The following is a 23,467-nucleotide window of genomic DNA, read 5'->3' on the forward strand; positions in this document are numbered from 1 at the left end:
CTATTGTTTTGATTTTATTGACTCGTCTGGTTTTTGAGAGGTTGAGGGCTTACCTTTGTCAGATTTATATTTATCCACTGTTTTAGAGAAGTATGGACAGCCAGTGTCCATCTCTTCCTCTGGTAGAGTGTTCAAAACATCAAATGTATTAGGTTCAGTTGGTATGCTTAGTTTGCTTTCAGTGGGTATCTAGGTATCCATTTTTTCTGTGCAAGTGTCTGGTGGTTTATCTTTGAGTGAAGTCTCCACCATAATTTTTTTGACAGATGAGTTTTGAATGGATGGGACCATTTTTGAAGTTGTCTCTGGAGTAAGGTCATAGGTCTTATGATTAATGCGCTCAACAGAGAAACACTTGCGACCGTAAAGTTCAGATATGGTGAAATTATCAAATGGTGGAATAAACATACATGTTTGAGTTGCTGTTGGCACTTTTTTAATTGTTACTTTTTCAGCATAAGAGGATCGTAGAACAGGTGTAATGGTGGCTAGCTTTTTTTTTGCATCCTGATAAGTTATGTTTTGTTCTGTTTTTATTTTTTGTATCTCTTTTTCATCTTTCATTTCTGACATGCACAAGAGTATGCTGGATGATCTCTCTGACAGTTGACACATTTAGCTTCTTTTTCACAGCAAGATTTATTTTCATGTTCTTTACTACCACATCGAGCACGGGTAGTAGAACCACAACAGGCATCTTGGGCATGTCCATATCTTTGACATTTAAAGCATCTCAGCGGGTTAGGGATATATATTCTAAAGGGACAGCTGAGATACCTTGCTTTTACAGATGTCGGAGGCCTAGGTGTATGAAAAGTAAGGATGATGTTCTTGGTTGAGACCAGGCGACCATCCCTGCGTATCAGGATGCATCTCACATCCGTTACTCCTTGATCTTTAAGCTCCGAACATATCTCCTCATTAGGAACCTCAAGGAGATCCCATTCTGATATCACTCCTCTACTGGAGTTGAGTGTTATGTGAGGTGTTACTGCAATTTGTATTCCACCCATTGTCATTGCTCTCAGTAGTTTCTCGGAATGTTGTTTGCTCATTGTTTCCACAAGGATATCACCAGAACATAATTTCTTGACAGTTTTGGGAGATCCTGCCAGTCCTTCTAAACCTTTTTGGATAAAGAACGGTAACATTTTCCCAATTGGTTTTTCACCTGTTGCATGAATGATTAAAAAGGTTGGTACATTTTTGTTAGTAGCCGATATCTTTTGTTTCTTACTTCTGTTTTTCCATATGCTGTGTCTATATTATCAGTACTTGGTCGGGACTTTGTTAGGGTCCCTGAAACATTTGAGGATGAAGAATTCATATTTTAAGGAATTTTAATTCGGTGCCAAAGCTCCCCACCCACCCATCATGGAGCCACACATGGACGCCCACTACCTGGCAAGCAAAGAATGCGCTCAGGAGTGGACTTCAGGGCTACCCTGGATGCTATACCGGCACTGCAGCAGGTCTAGGATCCCAACCCCGGACCATGGGGGTGAGAGACTTACTGCAACACCGTTGACCCTTGCAGGCAAGAACACTAGCCGATTGATCCTGGTTGGGCCATCCAGGACCACCCGCCTTGCCGAAGCAGGGGCCAAACTAGTGCAAGACTACCAGGGTCCCCCTTTCCGGATGTCCACGGGTCGCACCGCATGGCAAACACGGCGGCAGGGCATTGGATCCCAGTGATGGTGGTCTGGAAAAAGGATAGTGAAAAAGACTCAGGAGAAGTAGAGCAAAGAATACAGGAAGAAAAGAGGAGGAACGAAAAGGGCCAGTACCATCACTGGGAGGTCTCTTCCACCACGAACAGGTGCCCATGGAGAGGTCTGTAATAGGTCACCTGTTGTACATGTAGTTGAAATTCTACCATGCTAACTATACAAACCTGTTTACCAGGCCCCACATTTCCATTACCCATAGGCATTTCATTTACATATGAATCACGAGTGAACTATGCGGTTGAAAGAAAAATCTTTATGCGAAGCAAATATAATTCATGCAATGTATTGAAAAAATGTAGTATGAACCTTATTTGATTCATATGGCGGTCAACGTGTTAATGCACTCTAGTTTGTTAAGAAAAAAATTGCAGTATGAAAACTGCAGTTAAGTAATGATTCATACAGATTGTTAAAAATTAAATACAATAATATGTATGGGCAAACAAATTTAAGGTTTTGTGTTCATTTCCAATACAAAGATAAAGCTTTTTTTATCCAAGAGGACTAGGGATAAAATAATCATTATCATCAAATTCCTGCCATGTACCCTCAAGGGATGTACAGGATATGATAGTACTACATGAAAAAAATTATATCATTATTAATTTCCTACCTACAATTTTCCTCCAAATCAGTCTGTTACTTGTCAAGACTCCAACATTATCAGATCTTATATTTCTATCGTCTAAAGCACTTTGTACCGTATCAATCCACCTATATCTTGGTCTTCCTCTGGGTCATTTCGCTGCCAACCTGGCAGAGAACACTTGTTTTGCTAACCTTTCCTCACCCATTCTGTTTAAGTGACCATACCACCTGAGATTAGCTCTGCTAACGCATTCCTGGATGCTGACAATGTCAAGTTCTTTCCTAATATCCTCGTTTTTAATATGATACTGCCATATGCCATCTGTTCATAATCTTTCTCAGGACTCTCATATCTGTGGTCTCTAGTCTTTGGTCAAGTGTTTTACTTCTGACCCAGCTCTCTGATCCATAAGTTAAAACTGGTTTGAACACTGTCTTGTATACAGCTAATTTAGTGTTCCGACTAATTTCTCTCTTATTCCACATGAATTTATTCAGTTGACTTCCCACCATACCAGTTTTGCTGATTCTGTTGTCTATTTCTATATTTAATTTACCATCTTCAGTAAAAATCGTGCCTAAATAGCTGAAATGTTTTACTTGTTCCACAGGTTCTCCATTCACAACACAGTTGACATTTTCAATGATTCTGCCTATTTTCATTGTCTTTGTCTTTTTAATGCTGACCTTCATACCATATCTATTACAACAGCTATTCAATTTAGTCAGAGAATCTTGCAGACTTGTAGTGGATTTATTTAGAAGTATAACTTCATCCGCATAAAGCAAAGAGCTGACATTAACATCTCCAATTTTGATATCATGTTTAATACCACTTTCCTTCATAATGTGATCCATATAGATAATGAATAACAGAGGGGATAATGTACATCCTTGTCTCACACCAGATTTAACATTAAACCATCTTCCTGTACTTCCTTCAATTCTAACTGCTGACTTACAACTCAAATAAATACTAAGTATTGCTTGATATAATGACCCATTGACACCACATAACTGCATAACTGTATTGAATAGCTTATCTCTTGGCACCTTGTCATATGCCTTTTTCAAATCGACAAAACTTAAATACAGATCTTTGTTATATTCCCATGCTTTCTCGACTATTTGTCGTAAAGTGAAGATCTGATCCTGACAGCCTCTATTTGGCCTGAATCCAGCTTGTTCTTCACCAAGCTTTTCTTCCACAATTCTTCTCAACCGTTTCTCAAGTATACTTGCATAGATCTTGCCAGGAACACTCAGTAGGGAAATACCTCTGTAATTCTCACATTCATTTTTATTTCCCTTATTATTTATAGGTATTATGAGAGCTCTACTCCAATCATCGGGAATTCGTCCCTCTGTCCAGGCTTTCTGAACTATGCAGTGCAGCCACTGTAAGACTCTTATACCACCATACTTCAGCATTTCTGGTCGAATATCATCTACTCCTGCTGCCTTTCCACATTTCAAGCCTTTGATGGCTTTTTCTACTTCAAGTATGGATATGCATTCCAGACTGCATGCCTGGTCAGCGTTTTTTACCACTGTGCTGTCATCGCTGCTTGTTTCATTAAAATAAAATAAAGCTATTGTAATATTTAATTTAAATTTAATTTAATATTTAAAGCCATTTCAAATTTTATATCAGTAGAGAAGTTTAAGTGACTTCTAGCAAGCCACTTAAGGTGTTGACAAGCATTCACATTATAACTGATTACAATTGTATTAACTGACACCATATAAGAATAAACTAGGTAAATTTTTCTTATATGCAATGCTTGCTTTGGACCTGATCTCCATACCATAATTACTCAACTAGGAAATTGGCAATTTTTTATTCAAGGGATAGAATAGAATAGAAATAAAATTGTTTCACAGGTAAGTGCCAGACAGTACCTGAGATCAAACTGTTGATAAGTTCATAAAACTAACTGAGCAGTTGAAAAAATACCTGCTGCTGCATACACTGTTGGGTTGTAACTGTCAGGGGCCTTGTCAAGTATAGCAGTCTCTGTGTGTGTGGGGGGGGGGGGGGCAACATTTAATACCATGCTTGAATTTGGGTCAGGCAATAACTGGAATTGGGGTCACAATCCCTTCATGTTAATGGTTATGGCATGAGATGGAAATTGGCAGGAAGAGGTATTTAGTTGGATGTTGCTAATAGACCCATGAATGCAAAGGGTGATGATGATGAAATGTATTAGGAACTTTGGTTAGTGAACAAGAGAAGAGTTTTAGATATAATCGTTTCATTGGAAGATGGTTGCCACAAATATCCTTTCCTCACAGAAGTCATCATATGATTAGCCACAAGCCAGGTGATTGCAAGTGAAGTTTTTCACTTCCCTCCAGTTAGGGAGAGTGATTATGAAGTGATCACCTGGCTTGTGGCTAATCATATGATGACTTCTGTGAGGAAAGGATATTTGTGGAATTACAAAACTGGTGATGATGGGGTTCAAAGGGGAGGGATGCACAATATACGATCCTTTCAAATAAGATCACCTAGCCTCCCCTCCACAATCCAACTCTCATCTCCATGTCGTGAACCCTGGAACCCGAGCAACCAAGTAGAAGAGTGAGTACTGACCTCAGTTGGAAGCCTGGTCAGTTACAATCGAGAGAAGAGTAATTTAGGACAAGTTTGAAGGCCCTAAAGCAGGGGTCTTCAATGCATGGCCCACGGCACGGCTCTTTGCTGTGGCCCAACGGCCATTTAAAAAAAAAAAACTACTTAACATTAAAACACGGTTAAATAAAAAATAATTTCAATAAAGTCCACAGGACACTAAGCTATACTGCGGTATTCAGAATTGTAAGATGCTTTACAAATTCACAAGGAATGCTGTGCATTTGATACTTTACATAAAATCCTATAAAAATAAATATTAAATAGAGATGCTTCTTCAGCCATCTATCAGCACCAAGCGGTACTTAAGTACTAGTACTAATGTCACAGGTAGATGGCTGAAGCAGTAATTCGTTCGAGTGTACTGTCTAGTGCCTTCCAGATACGTCTCAAAGGTTCTCGGTACTTTGTTATTTTCATATAAATACAAGAGGATTTCATCCACAGTCAGTCAGTCATGAACAGTGTGATATTCGTGTATAAGCACACGCAGGTTCGTCGTGTCAGCCATAGCCTATTGTGGTTTTATATTGCCAGACTTTTTTCATTAGTGTGAGATATATTCAGTGGATAATAATCGTCACACAGCCATTTTGGATCGTTTTTGGGTTCACCTTCCATCACTATGGCATCTACAAGTAAAAAGCATAAATCAAGTGATTCCTGTCAGGTTTTTAACAAAAAGTGAACCAATGTGCCCTGATCGATGATAAGCCAGTGTTTTTAATTTGTCGTGAGTCAGTGTCAGTATCAAAAGAACACAATATAAAACGACACTATGAGACAAAGCATGCATCCAATTTCGATCACCTTCAAGGGCAGCTTCGTGTGGACAAAGTGAACCGTCTCCAAATTGATTTAAAATGCCAGCAGGGTACGTTTAAAAGGCAGAGAGAAGAGAGCAAAGTGTGCATCAAAGTAAGTTATGTAATAGCTGAAAAAACTGCTAAAAAATCAAAACCTTCTTGGACAGAGAGTTTGTGAAAGAGTGTCTCATTGCTGCTGGGGAAATTCAGTTCCCGAATTTATGTCATATTCACTTGCTTTAGATGAGAGCATAGATGTGAAGGATATAGCACAACTGGATATCTTTGTCTGTGGTCAACAATTCACTGTGACTGAATAACTGCTAGCGCTTGTACCTATGAAGGGAATAACGAAAGGCATTGATATTCTTGAAGCATTCAAAGAAAACGCTCCAGTGTTTCGACCTTAGCTTAACCAACCTTGAGGGTGTGGTAACTGATGGCGCCCCTGCTATGGTGGGAAAGAATGAGGGGTTTGTTGCGTGGCTATGGAAAGAACTGGAAATAGAAGGAAAAGATTTCACCCATTACCACTGTTTAATCCGCCAGGAAAATTTGTGCATGAAAACTATTGGATTTGAGAACTCATGAAAGTTATTGTGACTGTCGTTAACATAATATATTATAACACATTATTAAGGCAAGAGGATTGAATCATCGTTAATTCCAAGAGTTTTTGACCCAAGAGTGCAAAACGCTATGTGGTTTATTATAGTGATGTGCATTGGTTGAGCAGAGGGAAGGTTCTTAAAAGTGTCTTTGACTTAAGGAGTGAAATACAGCAGTTCATGCAAACCAAGGGGAAGCCAATTGCGGAATTCAACAATCTGAAGTGGATGATAGACTTTGCCTTTGTGACCAACATCTCGTTGCATATGAATGACCTAAATACACAGCTACAATCCAATGATCAACTAGTGCACACTGTTTGATCACATCAAAGCTTTTGTGGCCAAACTTTGGGAGGAAAGACTTCACTCATTTTCAGCTTCTCACCGAGTCCAACTGTTCGTCTCTTGATGAATACGCTACAAAATTAGCCATATTGCGAAGCGAGTTCAAAGAGAGATTTAATAATTTTCTTAACCAACAGTCTTCTTTAGATTTATTTTCAATGCCATTCAGTGTCAATGCTGCTGAAATGTCAGACTCAGTTCAAATGGAGCTGCTTGAACTCCAAAACAACTCTTCTTTGAGAGAAAAATTATTCAATGTGCCCTTGCTTACATTTTACAAAGACTAGATTTCTGAGGATGCATTCCCTAATCTTTGCAGTTATGCTTTGAAGATGTGCACTTTGTTAGGAAGCATATACTTATGTGAGCAGTTATTCTCCAGAATGAAGCATGTGAAGTCCAAGGCAAGTACTCAGATTACGGATCAACAAGTCGAGAGTACTCTGCACATAGTGACTTTCAACATTGATAAGCTGGTCAAGGAAAAGCATTGCCAAGTTGCCCATTGACGTTGTAAAAAATGAATGTTTTCTTCAAGTATTGATTGTATTTACTTATGAACCAGACTCCTACTTACGCTCTTAAAGCAGAGTTTGTTTATTTTTATAGGATTTTATGTCAAGTATCAAATGCACAGTGTTCCTTGTGAATCTGGAAAGCATCTTACAATTCTAAATACTGCAGTATAGCTTAGTGGCCCATGGGTTTCATTGAAATTTTTAATGTGGTCTGCATTGTCTGAAGATTGAAGACCCCTGATCTACACAATGAAGCGGTAGTACACTTACATAAAATGTTCTAAAATGCAATAAAATAATTATTACGTTTCATTGATCAGTCACTTACATATTTTGTCCGTATCTTGACTAACGTTAAGTGTTGTTAACGTTCGTCAAGAACACCTTTGAACAACAATAGTTCGCAAAAAAATTATGTTTTTGATTAATAATGAAAGAATTCAAAAAATTATCGGTGAATTTTTTTTCGATAAATTGCATTTTCGATGAATTGTGCGATGAACTGTCATTTGATGGATTGTTTATTTGGCAAATTGTTTTTTCTATGAATTGCTTGATAAATTGCCATTTAGTGAACTGTCTTTCGATTAATTGTTTTTGATGGATTTTGTTGGAACCGTTTATCATCGTATTTGATCACAGCCGCTTTCATTTTTATCTTCAATGAAAGATAAAAACCAGCATATAATTCGATGAGCTCTAGAACATACAAGGCTATTGATATTAATTATATCCCTGGTAAGAAAATATGGTGGCAGATTATCTGTCTAGATCAGTAGTCGCCAAAGAGGTCAATATGACATTGTTAGGGGTCGACAGAAAAATATAAGACATCATTGTATGGGTAATATTTAAATCAGTTAACTTGGATTACCATGACAAAAGACATGGAGGAAATGACAACGCAATTAAGAGTGAATTATGGGATCAGTACCTCCATCTTACAGGTCCATGAATAGGACCTGTAAGATGGAGTCATGAAAATAGTTACTGAGGCCAATCAAGTAGGCCAAAATGACGTATTTACCAATAAACGGATGTTGGTGGTTCCTGCCGGCCGGTGCAGTGGGAGCAAGATTGCAACACGTGCGTGGTTCTTATTTACTGATACTTACAAGTATTCGATCCCAGTCTCATTTTTGCACATCGACATACAAGTGAGCGTTAATGTTCTAAAATTCATCAACATACATATTATAATTCAATCGGTATTCATTCACGAACTAAACTTCTCTATGTTGAAGAGTTGAGCAGCGCTGGTAGTAATACCAGTGATATTAATACCAGTAGTTTATTAATATCACTATTAATAGACAAGTGATAGTAATAGTAATATAATATATACTATATTATATATACAATAAACACTGTATCTATAAAATAAACAATCTAAAAACTCACATAAGCGTCTTTTTTTTTTGCTTGCCCTATTATAATTACGTAATAGTAAAATATAGGGGGTCGATAAAAAGTCAAGAAACGCTTGAAGGGGTCGACGGGCAAATGACTTTGGCCCCTGGTCTAGATCTTTAGATTTATATACTAAAGTGCAATCTTCTTGTGATAATTTTAAGGATAAGGATTTTCAAATTAACAAGATAGATGAATAGAGGAAGATTAAAAAAAAAAAAAAAAAAAAAAACTATCGGAATTGGGAAAAATCTGTTTATAGTTGTATCTTAATAGTGTATGCCCACAGTTCATAGAACCCGGTCTGGCAGATTGCCAAGAATAGTCAATTCATGCTGAAAGGGAGAAAGAAATAAAAGTATGTACAAATTGGTCACCAACACGTGAAATCAAGTGCTTTATACTTAAAATTTTCCAACTGTTATACATATCACTTTAAAAACTACAATGTTCATAAAAGAAAAATTAATTTCCTGACGTGTAATAATAAAAAAACTCATCCCACAAGACAGATCCCTATTACCAGAATGGATTCTCCTTCTTCTGACATTTGCACAAGTGTCGAAGGGTCTCGCATCTGTGGGAGTACGTTATCAAAAAGTTTAAAGAGGTGAATCTGTTCCTGAGGAATTTTCTTTCCTTCAAATGCTTATTTACACGAGGAATGGATGAAGGTAAAATTAAAGTGAAAATTTTAGCTTCAGTTATAATGAAAAGTTGGATTCACTATACTTTTCATGGTTCTGATCTAGCTGGTCAAACATTTTGAGAGAACCTGGCACAGAATTAAGGACAGGTATTTTGGAAAAGCATGATAAGTGATATTAACTCTTATGTAAAATCCTGTAACTTGTGCCAAACTAGATCTACCTTGAGAGGAGAGGCATGTCTACGAACCTTTCCTATACCAGTTAGACCATTTCAAACTGTCGCTATTGATATAATGGGACCTTTATCGATAACAAAGTGAAGAAATAAATACATCCTTGTAGTTATTGATATTATCACACTTGCTAGAAAAAGTACTTGTAAATAATAAAACTGTAGCTAATAAGTTTTTAAAGTTGATAATTTCAAGGTATAGTACACCACCTCAAACACTTTGATCAAGGAACAAATTTTATAGCAGAACTTATGCTGCAATTATGTAAGTTCTTAAATATAAAGAAACTTTCAGGTCATATTTACACCTTATCACTTTATCATCCTCAATGTAACGGAATGTGTGGAAGGCTAAATAAGACTTTACAACAGACACTTTCTAAGCCCAGTTAGTCAATTTAGCATTAGCTAAATTGACTAACCAGGAATTCTTACTTGCTATAAGGTTTATTTGTTTGTAGGACAGCAATTCATTCTGCTATTTAAAAAAAAAAAAAAAAAAACTGGTTTTATACTATATGGCTTTGGATCCTAACTTTCCAAATGAGCTAACATCTATAACACACAAATTCAATTTTCTCAGATACTGCTGAATATCTTGAGAATGGAGCAGAAACTCAATTGTTTGTGAACTTGTAGCAGAAACCTGGTAAATTTAGTTTCCAGAAAATCTGAGTATTCATAAATAGATTTAGAAAATGAATCTTACTCCTAGCGATTTAGTACTTTCAGATAACTAATCTTGTTATCAGAAAGTATGAAAGTCTTAAAAAGATTTGTAAATATTAAGTAAAATGGTCTCTCAGGTACATACAGGATATTAGTTAGTTAATCACATTTGACATCAGTTTGATGCCACATGGTTTCTCCCGTACCTCATTCAGTTTTCGGAATGAATCCTCCTGCTAGAATCGTAGAGTCACGAAATCCCTCTCCATACAGAGTTAGTATGACAATCACAAACACCTATGTCCATGGCAGGACCAATATCTCAAGAATACTCTGCGCATAGCAACTTCCAACATTGATGCCAACATCATAAAGCTGGTCAAGGAAAAGCATTGCCAAGTTTCCCATTGACATTGTAAAAAATGAATGTTTTCTTCATTAAATTATCTTTTTTCAAGTATTGATTGTATTTACTTATCATGAACCTGATTCTCACCTATGCTCTTAAAGCTGAGTTTGTTTATTTTTATAGGATTTTATGTAAAGTATCAAATGAACAGCATTCCTTGTGAATCTGGAAAGCATCCTACAATTCCAAATATTGCAGTATAGTTTAGTGGCTCGCAGGCTTCACTGAAATTTTTAATGCGGCCTGCACTGTCCGAAAGGTTGAAGACCCTTGCCCTAAGGTGGCATCCCCACCACCAAACTAGGCTGTGAATGGCCAGTCTAGTGTGGTGGGGATGCCAATCCAATCCAGCTAAATCTTTTCTTACTCTAATGTCCAAGGGATTGTTCTGCATAATAACTTAAAAATTATAAACTTTTTCAAGCATAAAGATTGCCATAAATTCACTTGGGAAACAAGAACCCTAAAAAGTATAATAGACTACATAATAGCTATATAATAATATGATAATAACTACATAATAATATGATACTAGATAGGCAGGTATTTAGAAGTGCAAAAATAGAATCTGATCTTTATCTCTTACAAGGAAAATTAAAAATATCCCAAGATGGCTTAAAATTAACCAAATCAGTGCTAAGAGAAATCTCCAGGAATCTTTTAGAGTTCAATTCTTGGATGATAAAAGCATCAGCTACCTTTATTTGCAAAGAATAAATGGAAAACTAGAGCAAATAAAAGAAAATGATGATATAGAGATAGAATGGAATAATTAAAAAAATGTATTAGTAAATGCAGCAACAGACTGCCTCGGAACAAAAAATTAATGGAAGAGGAAAAAGGGAATAAGAAACTGGGATGAAGACACTAAAGCAATAATTAAAGATAAGAAAAAGAAGCATATAAACAATAGATAAACACAAAATCACTAGAAGCAAAAAATTAATTATAAATACAAAACAGCAATAGCAAAAGCATGCAGGAAAGAGAATAGACAAACATGGGATAAATTCATAGCAAATTTGGAAAGAAATCTTACAGAATTCTAAGGAATATGAATAGGGAGGTGAAAGAAAAAATGAAACTTGAAATAATCAAAGAGAAAACCTGGCTGGACTACTTCCAAAACTTATGAAGATCCAATCAAAAATTGACATTGCTTACTACTAACTATACAGTGGAAGAAATAACATTACAAGAAATCCAACATGCAATACAGCAAAGCAAATTAGGAAAAATCCCCTGGAGAAGATGGAATAAATATGGAACTTACAAAACATGCAGGCATCCTATTCATTAAACAACTTTCAAAATTGTTGTATAATACTGGCAGCAAGGAAAGTTGGAATAAGGCAATTATCATTCCAATATATATTTAAAAAAAAGGAGATAAGTGCAACTATAAAAACTACAGAGGAATAAGTCTTCTAAATATTGGTTATAAGTTATATGAACGTTAACTTTAAAACAAATCATATGCAGAAGATAAACTTTGCGAAGAACAAAACGGCTTTCAAAAGGGATGATCATGTACTTTTACATTAAAAATCTTAATGAAAAAACAATATAAATACAACACAGAAATGCACATAGCATTTGTAGAGTATTCCAAATGCCTTTGACAGAATCTTAAGGAACAAACTGTGGACCATACTCAAGAATCTAAACATTCCCAATCAGTTATAAGAACCAATGAAAAACTTACAGAATGGAAATCATTAAACTGAGGAGTCTGTCAAGAATACCCAATCTCACCACTGTTATTTAATATTTATAGAGATGAATTAGTAATGAAATGGAAGGAAAATATAAAACCAGCATTTAAACTGGATCGGGGAATTATACCCATTTGTTTGCAGATGACCAATATTAAGAGAAAGAAATGAAGATGAACTCCAAAAATCAATATATGCCTTGAACATACGTGCAAAAAAATTTGGAATGCAAATATTAACAGACAAATAAAAATCATGGTTTTTAAAGGACCATTTCCAGTCAGAAGTAAAACCATGAATGAAAATAAAATTTTAGAACAAATTAACTGCTTCAAATACCTTGAATGTGCTTTATTATAAACAAAAGAAGTGAACATTGTCATCAAAATTTCAAAATATAACAGGAATGAATCAATATTTTCAAATCTAATGAAGTTCAAAAGCATACAAGAATAAGAGTAAAAGTTTTGGAGAGACTTTCTTTTGTATGGAAGTGATTTATAGACCATAAAAATTGCAGAAGAAAAAAAGAACAGAAACTGGAGAAATGAAATTCCTGTGCAAGATAGCATGCTATAGTATCTGGACAAAAGAAGCACAGAAATACATAAAGAACTAAAAATAGACTCAGCATTGGACAAAGTATACAAATACCAAAAGTAGTGGATTGACCATATTGAAAGAATGGACAGTTCAAGACTACTCAAAAAACTCCAATACCATCTAGTTGGAGGATATAAATCAGGGACACCCAAGGGAAAGAGGCTGGAACAGGCCACTGGACCTAAATCCTGAAAGGATGATGAAATAACTGGTGATTGTGAGAAGCCTGAGAGACAGCCTGGAGCTATAGCATGAAATGAGTAGCTGAGTGGAAAAGAAATAAATGTTTGGGAACTCAAAAAGAAATACTTAACTGCATTAATGTGTGAACGTATCCTGAAGGTCAAAAGGCTGAATAAGGTAGTGTCAAATGGATGAATGAGGGAATTAAGTTACTGTGGAGGCAGCACAAGATGACTAAAGATAGCAATCAGTTGTATGAGAAGTATAAAAGAATAACTTAGTTGGTCAGGACAGTAAAAGTGCAGATGAACAGAAATGAGCAAATCAGGCCAAGAAAAATCAGGCCTAGTTTTTCGGATATGTGGCAAATAGAAGGAAGAATGATTATGGTGAGATGTTAATGGCTGAAGATGGTGAAATAGCATCTGCTGCAGAGAAAAAAGTTCAGGTATTTAACAAACAATTTATAAGGGTATTTCATCCTCCTCAGGCAAAATCATGAGAAGCCCAAGGCTTCTCATGTTAATTTCCTTGTACTTTTCTTGTTAATTTTCTTAAACAATACACAATACTGGAGAATCAATGTATAAGCCTAAACACCAGGATTAATTCTATACTATAACGAGGTGATGATTGCATTGAACAAAGATGTGCGTGTATATACAGTTGATTCTTGAAGAATGCGGATTTGAAATGCACAGGTCCACTAATATGCAGGTTTTTTTTATTAATAAATATAACAATTTTTTGGAGATATGCAACAATTTGAACAAACTCAGACGAACCGCATCGCTTAGGAATATCGAAAAAATTAAGAAAAAGTGAGGGATGTCATGAACACATAAAACATATGTAAATACTAGTCTATTTTATCATTGACTACCATAAATTATACAAATCTTATAAAAAGTTAAAATTTATCAAAACTTGTGAACACAAACACTTACAGACATGGCCATTTCCAGTCGAGAGAAATGTAAACAAACAAAGATGCAGTGTTAAATCATACCTGCACAAAACTAACTGTCATTAATTAGTTAATTCAATTAGCATAAAATAAAAATTTTATAACGATTCATTCATTAGTATATAGCAGGGGTGTTCAACTGGTCGATCGCAGAGTGATTTTTGGTCGATCTCTTGTGTATTCCTCCTTACTTACAAAGTTAATTAAAACTGAAAACATAATATTTTATTTATCATTATTTTGTATTATTTTTAATTTGCTTTAAGTGTATTGGTATTGCTTATTTATTTTTCGTTAAAATTGTCAAATTGGTAAGTTTCTTATAAGTCCGGGTAAATGAATTAATTTGGATCAGTGGAAGTCAAACAGTGAGCTTACGATTATAAGCAAAGTGTAAAAACTCGATTGTAGCTTAAATATTAAATATTCCAAAGCACATCACATCAATTTTTTACTTAGGTTAAGTCCCATGTGAATATTGTAAAAAAATAAACTTTGTTTGTCTGGGTATAGTTTGTATTACTTTTGAAGCTGATAATAAGAATATGTTACAGTGTTAAAAACAAAGGCAACGTTTTTGTCACCGAAACTGTACATGGAGGTATTAGAAATATTGTTATTGAAACTTGTATATATGAGAAAGGCTTGCAGGCTCTAAGTGTAAACATCTCCGAAGTCAGTCAGAAAGAGTTCAAACAACTTTCCGATGGCCGGCAACTTACAATCAAAAGAAAGCAGAGGAGAACAAAAGGCATGCCGAACTTGAAACTTAAGATGAAAGAACTCATACCGATTCTTTGGGGGGTTGCCAAACTTCATGCGAGGTCTCAGAGGAGGCCTAATAAAAAGGGACTGAAGCAAGCAGAAGGGATTCTGGTTCCAGAAGTGCTGTCAGAGAGGAGGCCACCCGGTCCAGAGTCGCCGTCAGAGAGACTGCCCGGATCCACATTGCTTGAGAGAGGAGTTTCCCGCTTCCAGAAAGGAGCTTCTCAGTTTGAGACATTGCTAGAGAAAGAGAGAGACTACTTCTAGGCCGCAGAAAAGGTTTAAAATTGCCGAAAGGAAGAGTTCCAATTGCCAGAGAAAAGTTTCCAGACAAGGTTAATGTCAGACATTCACCAGTGTGTTGCATTTTCATTACAATTTGATGAATCAAACAACTTCACTGATATTGCTCAGTTAATGGTATTTATTCGCATGGTATTTCAAGATTATTCAAGTAAAGAAGAACTTTTGAAAATTATACCATTATTGGGAAGGACTAGGGAAGAAGGCATTTTTTCGGCATTTGATGAATTTGTGAAACAACACAAACTTCCGCTTTTTAAACTTGTGTCTATTACTACTGATGATGATGCTCCTGCAATGATAGGTAATAAATCAGGCTTCATTTCATTATGTAAAAACGATGACAAATATCCAGATTTTTTAACGTACCACTGTATTATTCACCAACAAGTACTGTGTAGTAAAAGATTACACACAAAAGATGTTTTGGATGTTACATTTAAAATCGTAAATTCTGTTCGAAGAAAAGCCCTGCAATGGCAGTTATTTAAATTACAGGCAGATGATGATGGGAACTTCTGTTGTACAATAATGTTTGCTGGCCCAGCAGAAGTCAATTTTTAGAAAGATTTCTTGTATTAATTAACGATATAAAAAATTTTCTTGATGAAAAAGGAGATATTTATCCACAATTGAATGATAAAAGATGGTTGTTACACTTATCATTTTTAGTAGATTTCTGTACGAATTAAGCAATTTAAATTTAGAGTTACAAGGTAGAGATAAAAATTTAATTGACATGTTAAGTTCAATAAAAACTTTCCAACAATACTTACTTTTATTAAAGAAAAATATAAATGACTGTGAATTTAGACATCTCCCATATTTATTAAAATATTTTGAACAAAATCAAGAAATGCTTCGCTATGATTTAAAAGAATTTATTCATGAAATAGAATTAGTTGAGGAATAAATAAATTCAAGATTTAAAGATCTCAATAAAACTGAAATGATTGTATCTTTTATCAATAATCCATTTAAAAAAAACTTGACCATCACAGAAATTTCAAATAAAATTAGTGGGCTGTTTGATATAAATCAAGCTGAAGTAGAACTTGAGATAATAAACATTCAGAATAGTTTACATTTAAAATCAATAAACAATGAAGTCATTTGGAAGCATGCACACGAAAAATTCCCAATATTAACTGATATTGCGCGAAAAATTCTGTTGTGTTTCAGATCGACATACATGTCAGAATCTGCTTTTTCAAATATGATCGTCATAAAAAAATCAATTAAGAAACCAAATTACAAATGACCATTTGGATGATTGTCTGCGATTGGCCACTTCTTCATATCAACTTGACTATGAAAATATTGCGAGGTTCAAACAATGCCAAATTTCACATTAACTTTTTTTTTTTTTAATCAACCAGCATTTCCTGTAACTTGTGAGTTTGTAATCAATCTATTGTTTTTTCTAACTTTGGTTTTCCAAAATAGAGAAATAAATATTTTATTCCAATATATTTGTTGTTTTTTTTTGTTATATTAAAATAATTAAAAGTGATAAATAAATTTTTAAATATACAAATAAAGTTTTTAGTGTGTATTTTTTTCAGTTGTTTATTTGTGTGTAATCAGATATCAGATTGGGAGAACGTGATCTATATAAGAGAGTAAATTGGCGAATAACTTTTTATAGAAAAGTAGCTCGCGTAGTAAAAAAGGTTGAACACCACTGGTATATAGGCTAGGCTACCGTGATGAAATCTTATCAATTGCACTATGCTAACATAAAGCAATCATATTGCTGCTTCTTCATTATCAATGGATGAATCATAATTGTAAATAAATATGAATTTCTTTTTCACATTATCTTTTAATTTTTGATGTCTAGTGTTAGTAATATGTATAACAGCCACAGTGTTCTGTATGATATAAGAGAATACTGATGTAGGTGCTGAAAGACTTAAGATTCATATTGTAAACAGACGACGTAAACTTACAGTATCGATAAATACAGCAGAGTACTGTAAATGTATTTTCCCTTCCATATGATTTTTAAAAAATTTTTCTCTGGCTTACTTTATTGTAAGAATATAGCACAGTGGTGGCCAACTCTGTGTCCTTTTGGAGCCAAAAAAATTCTAGTAAGACTTAGAAGAGCCACAACCTTTGACCAATACAATATTAAGGGAGAGAGTGAGTGTGTGCATGGAGAGGTGGGAAGTGAAGATGCAGAAGCTATGCCTGCCTGCCATAATTATACTTCCGAAGCTCATCTAACGGTATTGTTCAACATATTGCTGCATGAGTCCATTGAGAGTGCTTGTTATCTTTGAACTCTTTTTCAAGTGCTTAGAAATTCTACACAAAAAACATAAATATGAAGAGGAACACAGACGTTTTAGGCCAGAGTGGGAAGAGGAGTTTCTTTTTGTGAAATGACAAAGTAATCCAATGTAAATTGGTTTACTTTGTTTACGAAAGTAAACTATGTACTCATGTGAAGCACTATATTTGACTCTTAAATTTAATAAATCTAAATATAGATCTGTTTTAAATAGTGACTATTTGAATGAGATTGAAGAACTGCTTTGAGGAAGCAGTTCACCTAATTTTAAGGAGCTTAATAAGAAAATGGTTACAAGGAAGACCTCTACTAGTACATAAGTAACTAAAATTATTGTGTTTCAACTTTAAAATTATTTTAATTGTTCAAAGTAAACTTCATTTAATGTGTTTTGAATTAAACTTTTTTTATTGCAGCAATTTTTATTTTGTTCCTTTTTTGTTTGTTGTTGTTTCTTCTGAAGAAAACATTGATTGATTCTGCCAGAGAGGTATGTGGTGAGGTTGTCTGCAAGGATAAAAAAATCAGAACTCCCTGGTGGACACAGGAAGTTAAAGAGGCAGTGAAGGAAAAGAAGAAAGCATATCAAAAGTTCCTGTCAAATAAGTCAGCTTGTGCTCTTAGAGAATATAGAGACAAATGCAAGAATGCTAAACACTGTGTAAAACTAGCTAAACAAAAGTCATAGGAGAACTTTGGCGAGAATATAGAAAATAAATATCAAGAAGGTGGCAAAATATTCTGGAGGTTGTTGAAGCTTAGGAATGGAGGAAAGCATGCTGTAAAAGGAGTTAGAGATGATAAAGGTAACATGAAAACAGAGAAAAAGATATTCTTGAAGCATGGAGTAATTACTTTGAAAAACTGCTAAATAAAACAAGCAGTGATGACAACACAATGGTAAAAAACACTGACCAGGCTTGCAGTCAGGAATACATATCCATACTTGAAGTAGAAAAAGCCATCAAAGACTTAAAATGTGGAAAGGCAGCAGGAGTAGATGATATGCGATCAGAAATGCTGAAGTATGGTGGTATAAAAGTCTTACAGTGGCTGCTCTGCATAGTTCAGAAAGCCTGGACAGAGGGACGAATTCCCGATGATTGGAGTAGAGCTCTCATAGTACCCATATATAAAAAGGGAAATAAAACTGAATGTGAGAATTACAGAGGTATTTCCCTACTGAGTGTTCCTGGCAAGATCTATGCAAGTATACTTGAGAAACGGTTGAGAAGAATTGTGGAAGAAAAGCTTGGTGAAGAACAAGCTGGATTCAGGCCAAATAGAGGCTGTCAGGATCAGATCTTCACTTTACGACAAATAGTCGAGAAAGCATGGGAATATAACAAAGATCTGTATTTAAGTTTTGTCGATTTGAAAAAGGCATATGACAAGGTGCCAAGAGATAAGCTATTCAATACAGTTATGCAGTTATGTGGTGTCAATGGGTCATTATATCAAGCAATACTTAGTATTTATTTGAGTTGTAAGTCAGCAGTTAGAATTGAAGGAAGTACAGGAAGATGGTTTAATGTTAAATCTGGTGTAAGACAAGGATGTACATTATCCCCTCTGTTATTCATTATCTATATGGATCACATTATGAAGAAAAGTGGTATAAACATGATATCAGAATTGGAGATGTTAATGTCAGCTCTTAGCTTTATGCGGACGATGTTATACTTCTAAATAAATCCGCTACAAGTTTGCAAGATTCCCTGACTAAATTGAATAACTGTTGTAGATATGGTATGAAGGTCAGCATTAAAAAGACAAAGACAATGAAAATAGGCAGAATCACTGAAAATGTCAACTGTGTTGTGAATGGAGAACCTGTGGAACAAGTAAAACAGTTCAGCTATTTAGGCACGATTTTTACTGAAGATGGAATTAAATATAGAAATAGACAACAGAATCAGCAAAGCTGGTATGGTGGGAAGTCAATTGAATAAATTCATATGGAATAAGAGAGAAATTAGTCGAAACACTAAATTAGCTGAATACAAGACAGTGTTCAAACCAGTTTTAACTTATGGATCTGAGAGCTGGGTCAGAAGTAAAACACTTGACCAAAGACTAGAGACCGCAGATAGGAGAGTCCTGAGAAAGGTTAGAGGCATGAACAGATGGCATCAATGGCAATATCATATTAAAAACGAGGATATTAGGAAAGAACTTGACATTGTCAGGATCCAGGAATGTGTTAGCAGACCTAATCTCAGGTGATATGGTCACTTAAACAGAATGGGCGAGGAAAGATTAGCAAAACAAGTGTTCTCTGCCAGGTTGGCAGGAAAACGACCCAGAGGAAGACCAAGATATAGGTGGATTGATACGATACAAAGTGCCTTAGATGATAGAAATATAAGATCTGATAATGTTGTAGTCTTGACAAGTAACAGACTGATTTGGAGGAAAATTGTAGATAGGAAGTTAGTAATGATGTAAATTTTTCATGTAGTACTATCATATCCTATACACACCCTTGAGGGTACATGGCAGGAATTTGATAACGATGATGATGATGTTGTTTCTTCTCTTTTTGTTCATTCTTTCCTGGTACAGCATGAAGAGCCACATGATGCATGGACGTGACTGCATGCGCCTCGAGAACCACGTTGTTGCCACCCCTGATATATACACACATGTATACCATATAAAATGTGTTAATCGACTATTCATGTTATGAGTAAGGCTTCCGGTCAACAGAAGGCTATTAGTAGTTAAGTTTTTGGGGAGTCAAAAGTATAAATGCAGATTTTCAAACAACACAGGAGGTTGGTGCTGCTAACCACTGCATTGTTCAAGGCTCAACTATACTTAGATTTTACAAAAGATTTTGATAGACTTCCACACAACAAGCTGTTGAAAGTCATCATCAAATTCTTGACATGTACCCTCCAGTGGTATACAGGATAGTATGATAGTACTACATGAACTTGCACCATTACTAAATTCCTATCAACAATTTTCCTCCAAATCAATCTGTTATCTGTCAAGACTTCAACATTATCAGATTTTATATTTCTATCTTCTAAGGCACTTTTTACTGTATCACTGCAACTATATCTTAGTCTTCCTCTGGGTCATTTTTCTGCCAACCTAGCAGAGAACATTTGTTTCACTAATCTTTCCTCTCCCATTCTTTTTAACTGACCATACCACCTGAGATTAGCTCTTGCTTACACATTCCTGGATGTTTACAATGTTAAGTTCTTTCCTAATATCCTCATTTTTAATATGATATTGCCATTGATGCAATCTGTTCACATCCCAGATCTTTCTCATGACTCTCATATCTGTGGTTTCTAGTCGTTGGTCAAGTGTTTTATTTCTAATCCAGCTCTCAGATCCATAAGTTACAATAGGTTTGAACACTACCTTGTATACAGCTAATTTAGTGTTTTGACTAATTTCTTTCTTATTCCATATATTTTTATTCATCTGACTTCCTACCATACCAGCTTTGTTGATTCTGTTGTCTATTTCCATATTTAATTTATCGTCTTCACTAAAAATTATGCTTAAGTAGCTGAAATGTTTTACTTGTTCTATAGATTCTCCATTCATAATGTAGTTGATATTATTATTAACATTTGACCTCCATGGAGTCAGAGACTCATCATTGGAGGTACTCACTATTGCATACAATGCTCATCCAACCAAGTCTTAAACTGATTCAATGTGTCCACATCCACAACACACTCAGGCAATACATTCCGCTCACCAACCACCTCCATGTAAAGAACCTGCTTCTTCCTCCTTTGCTCACACCCTCCTTATACAGTTTCCAGCAACAGCCTCTTGTTCTACTTCCCTCTCCCATTCTATGAAAAATCTCTTCCATGTCTACCTGATAACAACCCGTGACCAACTTATATGACTCAATCGTATCCCCCCCTTTCCTTGTCCTATTCATGAGGCTCTCCAAACTTACATTCTCTTAATCTCCTTGTACTCCACATTCCAAAGACCACTGGCTACCTTTGTGAATCTTCTCTGCACCCTTTCCAACATATCCTCGTCACCATGATAACCAGGCGACCAAATCTGTGCACAATAATCCATGAGGCCTAATCAAGGCCTTATACAATGGAATCATAATCTCTGTATTTCTGCATGTCAGGGTTCTCCGCATCATTGCCATTATGTCTTCACAACTTGTGCAATGTGGCCCCTGAATTTCAGGTCCTTGTCCAACATCACTCCTAGATCTCTCATCTCCTCTACTTCTGTTAAAGTTTCCCTACCAAATGTATACTTTGCATCCCAAATCTCAAAACTTTACACTTGGCAACATTGAATTGACAGTTCCACTTATCTGCCCATTCATGCAATCTAAAGTCCTCTTGTAAGGCATTAAACATCAGCCTGACTGTGCATTGCTCTCCTCAGTTTAGCATCATTCACAAACAGCTGGTTATCACTAGTTAAACCCAACATCATACAAATTGAACAACAATGGCCCCAAAACTGACTCCTGCAGCACAACATTGGTGATCTTTCTCTTTCGAAATACTGCACCCCCATATAAACTTTCTGATACCTAACTGACAGCCAGTCACTGATCTAACACAGAAGTCTGTTATCCAATCCCATCTGTTTCAATTTATTTAAGAGCTTTTCATGTGGCAGTCTATCAAAAGTCTTTGCAAGTACACCAAGTATACCACTGTATATGAATATGATATTTTCAATGTAAATCCAAGTACGCCACTGTATATGATATTTTCAATGTTTCTACCTATTTTCATTGTCATTGACTTGTTATTGCTGACCTTCATACCATATCTATTACAACAGTTATTCAATATAGTTAGGGAATGTTGCAGACTTGTACTGAATTTATTTAAAAGTACAGCATCATTTGATTAAAGTAAAGACTGAGATCAACAACTCCAATTTTGCAATCAGGTTTAATACTGTTTTCCTTCATAATGTGATCTATAGAGATAATGAATAACAGAGAGGATAATGTACATCCTTGTCTGACACCAGATTTAATATCAAACCATCTTCCTGTACTTCAATTCTAACTGCACTTATGACTCCAATAGAGACTAAGTATTGTTTGATATTATGCCCAATTAACACTATATAACTGTAGCGTTTTGAATATCTTTTCTCTTGGCACCTTGTCAATATACCTTTTTCAGACCTACAAAACTTAAACACACATCTTTGTTATGTTCTCACAATTTCTAAACTATTTGTTGTAATGTGAAAATCTGATCCTGACAGCCTCTGGTGGCCTCAATCCAGCTTGTTCTTCACCAAGCTTCCTTTCCACAATCCTTCTCAACTGTTTCTCAAGTATACTTCGATAAATTTTACCAAGAACACTCAGTAGGGAAGTACCTTTGTGATTCTCACATCAATTTTATTTTCCTTTTTGTATATGGGTACTATGAGAGCTCTACTCCAATCATCTGGAATTCACCCCTCTGTCCAGGCCTTCTGAACTATGTAGTGCAGTCACTGCAAGACTTTTATACTTCCATACTTGAGCATTTCTGGTCGAATATCATCTACTCCTGCTGCCTTTCCACATTTCAGACTTTTGATGGCTTTTTCTACTTCAAGTATGAATATGTATTCCTGATTGCACATGGCTGTTGAATGTTTTTTACCACTGTGATGTCACTGTTTGTTTCATTTAGAAATTACTCCATACATCATAGATATCTTTTTCTGCAGTTTTCATGTCATGATTATCGTGTAATTCCTTGTACAGCACTCTTTCCTCCATTTCTGAGCTTGCTTTTTTTTTTTTTACAGCCTCCAGAATATTTGCCACTTTTGTGAGATTTATTTTCTATGTTCTTACTAAAGTCTTCTCATGAGTTTTGTTTAGTTAGTTTTACACAGTGTTTAGCTTTCTTACTGTTTCTGCATTCTCTAAGAAAAAGCTGACTTATTCTTCTTTCATTATTCATGCTTTCTTCTTTTCCCTCACTACCTCTAACTTCCTGTGTCCACTTTGGAGTTCTGATTTTTCTATCCTTGCAAACAACCTCACCACA

General features: G+C 35.4%; 1 protein-coding gene across 3 annotated transcripts in view; it reads right to left on the reverse strand.

Annotated features, from left to right (window-relative positions):
* The window catches only part of LOC150109850 (protein lev-9-like), a 189,483-nt gene that overhangs the window by 48,642 nt on the left and 117,374 nt on the right, over positions 1-23,467 (reverse strand). The gene's annotated exons all lie outside the window — the stretch shown is intronic.

The sequence above is a fragment of the Typopeltis vanoorti genome, chromosome 1 (assembly GCF_054136105.1).
Source record: "Typopeltis vanoorti isolate ZY-2024b chromosome 1, IOZ_Tvanoo_1.0, whole genome shotgun sequence".
Classification (NCBI taxonomy): domain Eukaryota; kingdom Metazoa; phylum Arthropoda; class Arachnida; order Uropygi; family Thelyphonidae; genus Typopeltis; species Typopeltis vanoorti.